The sequence below is a fragment of the Schistocerca americana genome, chromosome 6 (genome assembly GCF_021461395.2).
Source record: "Schistocerca americana isolate TAMUIC-IGC-003095 chromosome 6, iqSchAmer2.1, whole genome shotgun sequence".
Taxonomy (NCBI): Eukaryota; Metazoa; Arthropoda; class Insecta; order Orthoptera; family Acrididae; genus Schistocerca; species Schistocerca americana.
In genome coordinates, this window is record NC_060124.1 from 231,136,766 (window position 1) to 231,147,228 (window position 10,463).

The following is a 10,463-nucleotide window of genomic DNA, read 5'->3' on the forward strand; positions in this document are numbered from 1 at the left end:
TACTACAGCCGAAGACGTATATGGAGACACCACGGACAGCAAAGCGATACAAATCCGAGTGTCGCCCGCTGTAAGGCCCGAGACCCGGAAGTGGTGGTCTGGAGTGCCACTCCTGTTTCATAGCAGAACCCATTTGGTTGTCATCAGCGACACCCTTACAGCTCAGCAGTACATCGACGAATTTTGCGCCCTGTTTTGTTACCCTTCATGGCAAGCCATCCTGGGCTTACATTTCAGCAAGACAGAGGTGGACCAACGCGTTATTGACTTGCTCAATTTTTGCGGCTGTTTCACTTGAATAAGACATCCTGTTTTTCTGAAATTGTAATCATTTGTTTATCTGTACACCTACATCACATGTGCCGATTTCCGTCCCATTAGAATAATTCCTTCGGGGTGAGTCGTTTTTATTGTCTCAGAGTGATGATACAGTCTATTTTTAATAAGATTTGAAATGCTTATTTATTTCGTCAATAATTCCATAGTATTTTACAATGTCACAAAAATATTGGCGTGACATACTTCCGTGACAACATAACTGGAACTGAATACGGGCACGAAATTTAGCCACTGCGCTCCCAACTGACTTAGTTTTACGATGCACAAATTGGCTGATGAAGTAGCGTCGGAGGTTTCACCGTCATTTTCTCAAAAGCTGTTGGGTGTTGGCACCTAAGCCAAAACAGTCGTCCCTTTTAATTTCAACCTTCCATCATCCTGCCAAGTTTCAACTGTATCACAGAGCGACCTATGGCGGGTTCCCCTTGTTAGAGTTGTTGTTATGGAAACAAAGTTCAAATGGTGCAAATGGCTCTGAGCACTATGGGACTTAACTGCTGAGGTCATCAGTCCCCTAGAACTTAGAACTACTTAAACCTAACTAACCTAAGGACATAACACACATCCATGCCCGAGGCAGGATTCGAACCTGCGACCGTAGCGTCGCGGGGCTCTATACTGTAGCGCCTAGAACCGCTCGGCCACTACGGCCGGCGAAACACTTAAAAGCATTGGTTTATTTCCTACCCAGCGGCGACGTGAATACAATACTTGAGTGTGTCTACTATGCATGGACCAAATCAGATTGAAGCTGGATGTTCTTGCAAAAGGTCGTGATTATTTGCGGAGGAAAGCTGAAGGATGCTTGGGAATGAGTGGTGACCACATCGACCGCCTCATGTACGTTTAAATTAAAATGTTAAAAGTGGAATAAAGTTCCTAAAAATTGTGCTACCGATTATGCAGTTGATAGGAGTCAGCCTTATGTTTCGACACATGACCAACAATTGGCAGCTTGTTGTCGCCTCCCATAAAAGAAAGCTGTCAGTGCGAAGGTGACTGCAACATTATCGACTTGCACCGCTTTGGAGCAGCGATTTGTGATACTACATTCTCCCGATATACTGCCGGCTGCAATAGCGACCAGCACAATCAGAAAAAAGTATTTTTTAGCCTATAGTCGCAGTTTTTACACGGTAGAGTCTGCGCAGAATACCATGGCCGTTAGATCTGTAGGGTAAGCGTGTGACGGGTGGTAATGGTGGGATTTACAGGCAGATTCTGTAGGGGAAATGCCGAGCAGTGGAGGTGAAGTACCGTTCTAAACTGAAACCTACGCTCACATTTTTTGTAAACATTAAGAGGAGCCCCTCCTTGGTTAGTACCTAAAAAGAATTCCGTTGAAAATGCAGCGATTTATTTTCGCTTGGCTTCTTAACCATCTGTCACTTTTAGAGCTCTGTCGAGTAAAACCTACATATTTCTGTTGTTGCTATGTTAAAATTTGCTTATTTTGGCAAAACACAGTGGAGTTTACATGTCTCACCTCACTACCATGATGTGTAGACACAATTGCGAGAGAGCTCTGAAACAGTGAGTGGTTTATTAAGTTTATTAAGTGAGAAAATGAGGAAAAGGAAGGTCAGTAGCTTATGAAAAAGCACATCCTCGGTACGAGATAAACGTGTAGTATCTTCACTTATATTGTACCAAAACCCATAGTATTTCTCGTTTCACGAGCTATCGATGGCCCACAAAAATAACATTCATTCATGGAAAAAGTCTGTTAAATGGTTCAAATGGCTCTGAGTACTATGGGACTTAACTTCTGAGATCAACAGTCCCCTAGAACGTAGAACTATTTAAACCTGACTAACCTAAGGACATTACACACATCCATGCCCGAGGCAGGATTCGAACCTGCGACCGTAGCGGTCGCGCGGTTCCAGACTGTAGCGCCTAGAACCGCTTGGCCACTCCGGCCGGGAAAAAGTCTGTAGTTAGTGGAATAACCATATGGAAAAATGCTCTCCTCTTTGCATGCTATCATTCCCTAAAATCTCATTTCGATCTCTCAAACTGTTTATGAAATATGAGATACACTACTGGCCATTAAAATTCCTACACCAAGAAGAAATGCAGATGATAAACGGGTATTCATTGGACAAATATATTCTACTAGAACTGACATGTGATTACATTTTCACGCAATTTGGGTGTATAGATCCTGAGAAATCAGTACCCAAAACAACCACCTCTGGCCGTAATAACGGCCTTGATACGCCTGGGCATTGAGTCAAACAGAGCTTGCATGGCGTGTACAGGTACAGCTGCCCATGCAGCTTCAAAACCATACCACAATTCATCAAGAGTAGTGACTGGCGTACTGTGACGAGGCAGTTGCTCGGCCACCATTGACCAGACGTTTTCAATTGGTGAGAGATCAGGAGAATGTGCTGGCCAGGGCAGCAGTCGAACATTTTCTGTATCCAGAAAGGCCCGTACAGGACCTGCAACATGCGGTCGTGCATTATCCTGCTGAAATGTAGGGTTTCGCAGGGATCGAATGAAGGGTAGAGCCACGGGTCGTAACACATCTTAAATGTAACGTCCACTGTTGAAAGTGCTGTCAATGCGAACAAGAGGTGACGGAGACGTGTAACCAATGGCATCCCATACCATTACGCCGGGTGATACGCCAGTATGGCGATGACGAATACACGCTTCCAATGTGCGTTCACGGCGGTGTCGCCAAACACGGATGCGACCTTCATGATGCTGTAACCAGAACCTGGATTCATCCGGAAAAATGACGTTTTGCCATTCGTGCACCCAGGTTCGTCGTTGAGTACACCATCGCAGGCGCTCCTGTGTGTGGTGCAGCGTCAAGGGTAACTGCAGCCATGGTCTCCGAGCTGATAGCCCATGCTGCTGGAAACGTCGTCGAACTGTTCGTGCAGATGGTTGTTGTCATGCAAACGTCCCCATCTGTTGACTCAGGGATCGAGACGTGGCTGCACGATCCGTTACAGCCATGCGGATAAGATGCCTGTCATCTCGACTGCTAGTGATACGAGGCCGTTGAGATCCATCACGGCGTTCCGTATTACCCTCCTGAACCTACCGATTCCATATTCTGCTAACAGTCATTAGATCTCGATCAACGCGAGCAGCAATGTCGCGATACGATAAACCGCAATCGCGATAGGCTACAAACCGATCTTTATCAAAGTCGGAAACGTGTTGGTACGCATTTCTCCTCCTTACACGAGGCATCACATCAACGTTTCACCAGGCAACGCCAGTCAACTGCTGTTTGTGTATGAGAAATCGGTTGGAAACTTTCCTCATGTCAGCAGGTTGTAGGTGTCGCCACCGGCGCCAACCTTGTGTGAATGATCTAAAAAGCTAATCATTTTCATATCACAGTATCTTCTTCCTGACGGTTATATTTCACGTCTGTAGCACGTCATCTTCGTTGTGTTGCAATCTTAAATCCCAGTAGTGTGTATTGTAGATACTTCACTCTGGCTTTATCACTGACGCGGTGCGATCGCAGATGATATGCTACGTTAGACCATTTTTCTCGAGACTGGTGACAGACGGAGATCTCCACCAAAGCCTAAAGAAAAATTCCATATATTAGCTAAATTTCGTTTGTAGGAACATATTATGTAATATGCACCAAACGCAAAATCACAGCGACTCCTATTTTTCATCGCAAGTGTCCCACTTCCATGTAAATATACAATACCTATGTCTATTAACGAAATTATGGGCACATCATAATGAACCTGGCATATAAAGCTACAAGTTACGCAAAAATAAATTTTTTTACCGAATAGTTTCTGTAAAAACGATTGAGATTGACTGGCAGGGTGCACGCCTCGCTTTTGTCACTGCCGACGGGCCGGAAGGGGGAGGACAGTGTCACTCTCTCCTTCCGAGGAAACGAACGAACTCGGCCAGCGCTTTGGTCACTGTGCATCGGCCACCGTATTCTGCCCGGACTCCACGCTGGGGCTTTCGGCGGCGCGGCAACGCGTGTTCCTCCTGTACACCGTTTCGCTGTTCATCAACCTGTCGTGGCCGTGGTAACCATTCCACGTATGTATCATGCAGTTGTGATGTGTTTTTTGGGTAGTGAAGTCGTTAAACCTTTGGAAGTGCATCGCAGGATGAAAATATCGATTCGGGTACGTCCCTGCAGCAAGTGTACGAGTGTAGGAAGTTGAAAAGAAGCGTAGCTTCTGTGCAGAACCTCCACGTTCGGGCTAGGCACACCCCCTTAGTGATGAATGAAAATATTGCACGCTGTAAGAGCTTGTGACGGAAAACAGACGTATTAGTGTCAATGAAATTAAACACAGTAAGGTAGTTGTAGAAAAGATTGGTATTGTAGTTGTAAATTGCCGTTGCTGTGCTGGGAAAGAACCAGAGTTCCAAGCCCTAATGGAAAGCACTAAAGCTCAAATATTTGTAGATACAGAGAGCTGGCTAAAGCCGGAAATAAGTTCAGCAGAAATTTTTTCAAACGATCTAACATTGTTCAGAAAGGGTAGATTAAATACAGTTGGCGGTGGAGTATTTATTGATGTCACAAGTAGTTCGCTTGCAGCGAAATTGAAGTAGATAGTTCGTGTGAAATAGTATGGGTAGAGGTTATACCCTGACAATCGGACTAAACTATTAATTGGATCGTTTTACCGAGCCCCCGACGCAGAAGATATAGTTGCTGAACTGTTCAAAGAAAACTTGAGTCTCATTTCAAATAAGTACCCCGCTCGTACAATTATAGTCGGTGGTGACTTTAATCTACCCTCGATATGCTGGAAAAAATATACGTTTAAAGCCGGCGGCAGGCATAAAACGTCATCCGAAATTGTACTGAATACTTTCTCAGAAAATTACTTTGAACAATTAGTTCATGAACCCACTCGAAGCGTAAATGGTTGCGAAAGCATACTTGACCTCTTAGCAACAAATGATCCTGGACAAATAGTGAGTATCGTGACGAATACAGGGATTAGCGACCACAAGGCAGTAGTTGCTAGGCTAAATACCGTAACTCCTACGACCCTCAAAAAGAAACGCAATGTATATCTATTTTTAAAAAGCTGATAAAATGCTCTTAACGCCTATTTAAGAGACAGTCTTTACTCCTTCCGATCTGATCCTGTAAGTGTAGAAAAGTTGTGAAATTTTTCAAAGAGATAGTATCGACAGCAATTGAGAGATATATACCACATAAATTAATAAGTGATGGTACTGATCCCCCATGGTACACAAAACGGGTCAGACCGTTGTTGCAGACACAACGAAAAAAGCATGCCAAATTTAAAAGAACGCAAAATCCCCAAGACTGGCAAAGTTTTACAAAAGTTCGAAATATGGCGCATACTTCAATGCGAGATACTTTTAATAATTTCCAGAACGAAATTCTGTCTCGAATTCTGGCAGAAAATCCAAAGAGATTCTGGTCATACATAAAGCACACCAGTGGCAAGGCGCAATCAACACCTTCACTGCGCAATAACAACGTTGAAGTCCCTGATGACAGTGCCACTAAAGCAGAGTTATTAAACACGGTTTGCCGAAACTCCTTCACCAAACAAGACGAAGTAAATATTCCTGAATTCCAATCAAGAACAACTGCCTAGATGAGAAACATAGAAGTAGATATCCTCGGAGTAACGAAGCAGCTTAAATCACTTAATAAAGGCAAGGCCTCCGCTCCAGATTGTATACCAGTCAGGTTCCTCTCAGAGTATGCTGATAAAATAGCTCCATATTAAGCAATTATATACAACCACTCGCTCGCAGAAAGATCCGTACCGAAAGACTGGAAAACTGCTCAAGTCACACCAATACCCAAAAAGGGAAATAGGAGTAATCCGCTGAATTACAGGCCTATATCACTAACGTCGATTTGCAGTAGGGTGTTGGAACATATACTGTATTCGAACATTATGAAGTACTTCGAAGAAAACGATTTATTGACACATAGTCAGCACGGTTTCAGAAAATATCGTTCTTGTGAAACACAACTAGCTCTTTATACTCATGAAGTAATAAGTGCTATCGACAGGGAATGTCAAATTGATTCCATACTTTTAGATTTCCAGAAGGCTTTCGACACCATTCCTCATAAGCGTCTTCTAACCAAACTGCGTGCCTACGGAGCATCGCCTCAGCTGTGCGACTGGATTCGTGATTTCATGTCAGAAAGGTCACAGTTCGTAGTAACAGATGGAAAGTCATCGAGTAAAACGGAAGTAATATCCGGCGTTCCCAAAGGAAGTGTTATAGGTCCTCTATTGTTCTTGATCTATATTAACGACATAGGAGACTATCTGAGTAGCCTTCTTAGATTGTTTGCAGATGATGCTGTCATTTATCGTCTTGTAAAGTCATCAGATGATCAAAACGAATTGCAAAATGATTTAGATAAGATATCTGTATGACGCGAAAAGTGGCAATTGACACTGAATAAGGAAAAATGTGAAGTTATTCACTTGAGTACTAAAAGAAATCCGCTAAATTTCGATTATGCCATAAGTCACACAAATCTGAGGGCTGTAAATTCAACTAAATACTTAGGGATTACAAATACAAATAACCTAAATTGGATCGATCACATAGATAATATTGTGGGTAGAGCAAACCAAAGACTGCCATTCATTGGCAGAACACTTAGAAGGTGCAACAGGTCTACTAAAGAGACTGCTTACCCTACGCTTGTCCGCCCTATTCTGGAGTATTGCTGTGCGGTGTGGGACTGACGGATGACATCGAAGAAGTACAAAGAAGGGCAGCCTGTTTTGTATTAACGTGAAATCGGGGAGACAGTGTCACAGACATGATACGCGAATTAAAGCGGCAATCATTAAAACAAAGGCATTTTTCGTTGCGACGGGATCTTCTCATGAAATTTCAATCACCAATTTTCTCCTCCGATTGCGAAAACATTCTATTGACACCCACCTCCATAGGGAGAAATGATCATCACGATAAAATAAGAGAAATCAGGGCTCGCACAGAAAAATTTATGTGCTCGTTTTTCCCGCGTGCCGTTCGAGAGTAGAACGGTAGAGAGACAGCTTGAAGGTGTTTCATTGAACCCTCTGCCAGGCACTTTATTGTGAATAGAAGAGTAATCACGTAGATGTAGATGTAGAAATAGCCACTATTTTGGATATTAAAGATGATTTCGCCAGCAGTTTTGGTCATGATGTGTGACGACTGTATAAAATTTCCTGATGAAAACCTGATTTGCAATCTGGTAGCGGCACTACTAGCGTTACTCGTAATGCGACTCGCGTGAAGTCTGAGCAGACGTCATCTTCCAGGCGTAGCAACACGCCCACCAGTATTCGTTTATGTTGCACAATTCCTTCTTAGTGATGCGATTTTTTTCCCGTCATTGTACATCCATACTCTGTGAACCAATGTGAAGTGGATGACAGAGGATACGTCCCACTGTACCAGTTATTAGGACCTCCCCTTTCCACTCGCGTATAGAGTGCGCGAAAAATGTCTTAATGCCCCTGAGCATGCTGTAATTAATTTAATCTTGTCCTGACGATACCTGTGGGAGTGGTATGTAACTGGTTGTAGTATATTCCTAGAGTCAGCATTTAATGCCGGTTCTTGTTAGCATACTTTCCTGGGATAGTCTCCATCCATCTGCAAGAGTCTGTCACATTGCTTCTTTCAACGTCTCAGCGGAACTCTACCATGGGTCAAATGAACCTGTGACCTTTCGTGCTGCCCTTCTCTTTATACGTCCAGTATCTCCTGTTCGTCCTACTTGGTACGGTTTCCACACACTCGAGCAATATTCTGGGCTGAGCGGCGCCAGTGATTTGCAAGCAGACTCCTTTGTAGCCTGCGCTACCCCACTATTCTACCAATAAATCGAGACCACTACCTACTCTACCCACGACTGAGCCCGTATGATCGTACCATTTCATGTCCCTAGTGTTACACTCAGCTATTTGTATGTGTTTACCGATCACAACTGCGACTCATATTACGACCACAGGATACGACGCGTTTTACGTTTCGTGAAGTGCACAGTTTTACATTTATGAACATTTAAAGCAAGTTATCAACTTTTATAACACTTTGAAATCCTATAACTATCTGACTGAATATTTATGCTGCTTCTTTCAGACAGAAGAAAAGCCTAATCTTACTATTAATATTGATCGCAAAGTCATTAATATACAATATAAATAGCAAGGGTCCCAACACACTTCCCGGTGTACACCCGAGGTTACTCATACATCTATTGATGACTCTCTGTCCAAGATAACATGCTACGTCCACCTTACAAAGAAATCTTGAGTCCAGTCACAAGTTTTATCCGTAACCTAACACGATCGTACAAGGCGGGCGTGTTTTTTAAGTAAGTACCGCTTTGAAATTTAAAAAAAGACGTGCTATGATATCTCAATAATTTTATTTTTACATGGCAGCCTGTACCTTAATCTACTTTTCTACATAATTTCCGTCAATATTGAGGAACTTGTCATAACGTTGTACCCAAACTATGATAGACAATGTAGATACCAGAACATTAATGTAAACCAGGTTATAAATGGTCTCACAGACCATGATGGTCAATTAATCACCATTTACAGTGTTAACCCTCTTGTTAAACAATCTCCCCAATGTATATGTGTAAGAATAATGAACAAAGAGGCAAAAGAATCCTTCAACTGTAAATTGCAGCTAATGGACTGGTCATTTATTTACAACATTGATAATGCTAATGACAAATTTAACTATTGTATAAATTATTTTTCTGCCCTTTTCAAAGAATCTTTTCCAAAGAAATGGGTCAAAAATATTAATCCAAATTCCGTAAGTAAGCCTTGGATCACAGAAGGTATTAAACAGTCATGCAGAACTAAGAGAGAAATTTATGCTAAAATCAGAACACAAAAATGGAATCACTATAGATTGTACTGCAAAATTTTGAAGAAAGTAATACAGAAGTCAAAAGCCCTTTTCTATGAGGATAAAATAGATAAATCTAACAATAAAATGAAAACAGTTCGGAACATTATCAAAAGTGAGACAAAGACAAAAACAAGCGAAACAGATGACCTAAAAATCAGGCATGGGGGTAACTTAATAGAAAATCAAAAAAGTGTGGCTGAAATTTTTAACAAACATTTCCTGTCAGTAACCCAACAAATTGGCTGTAGGCCCTCTGTTGAGGAAGCTATGACTTTATGTCAGGATGCATACTCCAACATAATACCAGAAATGTACATTAATCCTATCACTGTAGAGGAAATTCAAACAGTCATCTGGTCTTTAAAGTGTAAGAACTCTGCAGGCGTAGATAATGTATCCAATAATTTATTGAAATTTTCATGTATATGGATTAGTGATATTCTGTGCCATATTTTTGATGCTTCACTTCAACAAGGCATTTTTCCTGAAAGACTCAAGTATGGCATTGTGAAGCCTCTACACAAGAAGGGTGATGAGCTGAGCTCACTAACTACCACCCTATTTCACTGTTAACAGCCTCCTCTAAAATTCTAGAAAAATTAATGCACAATACAATTACGGAACACCTCATAATGAACAGACTTATCAACAAGAGCCAGTTTGGCTTTCAAAGGGGCTGTTCAACAGAGGATGCAGTGTATGCACTTACAAATGAAGTACTTGAATGTCTAAATCAAAAAATCCATCACTAATAATGTTTTCTCCGTAAATTGCACAGACCTCACGATGACTATCGATCTCTTTTAGGCCTTTAGCACTAAGAAATCTTATAACAGCCCGTACTTCGCAGTCAGCGGGACTCACGATTATCGGAGGTATCTTAAACACTCAGTACACAACGTAAATAAGGAAGAATCAGACTGTAATGGCGTAGATTAATATACAGGCTTTCATGTAAAAATAAAATCATTAAGATATCTTAGCACGTCTTTTTTTAATTTCAAAACGGTACTTACTTAAAAAATACACCCCGTACTTTTGACAATAAGCGCAGAGGTGGTACAGAATGAAATGCTTTTTGGAGATAGAGAAATATTGCATCTACCTGATTGCCTTGACCCACGGCTTTCAGGACGTCATGTGAGGAAAGTGCGAATTAGGTTTCACATGGTCTATGTTTTCGAAACCCCTGCTAAGTGGCTTGGAGGAGGCCGTTC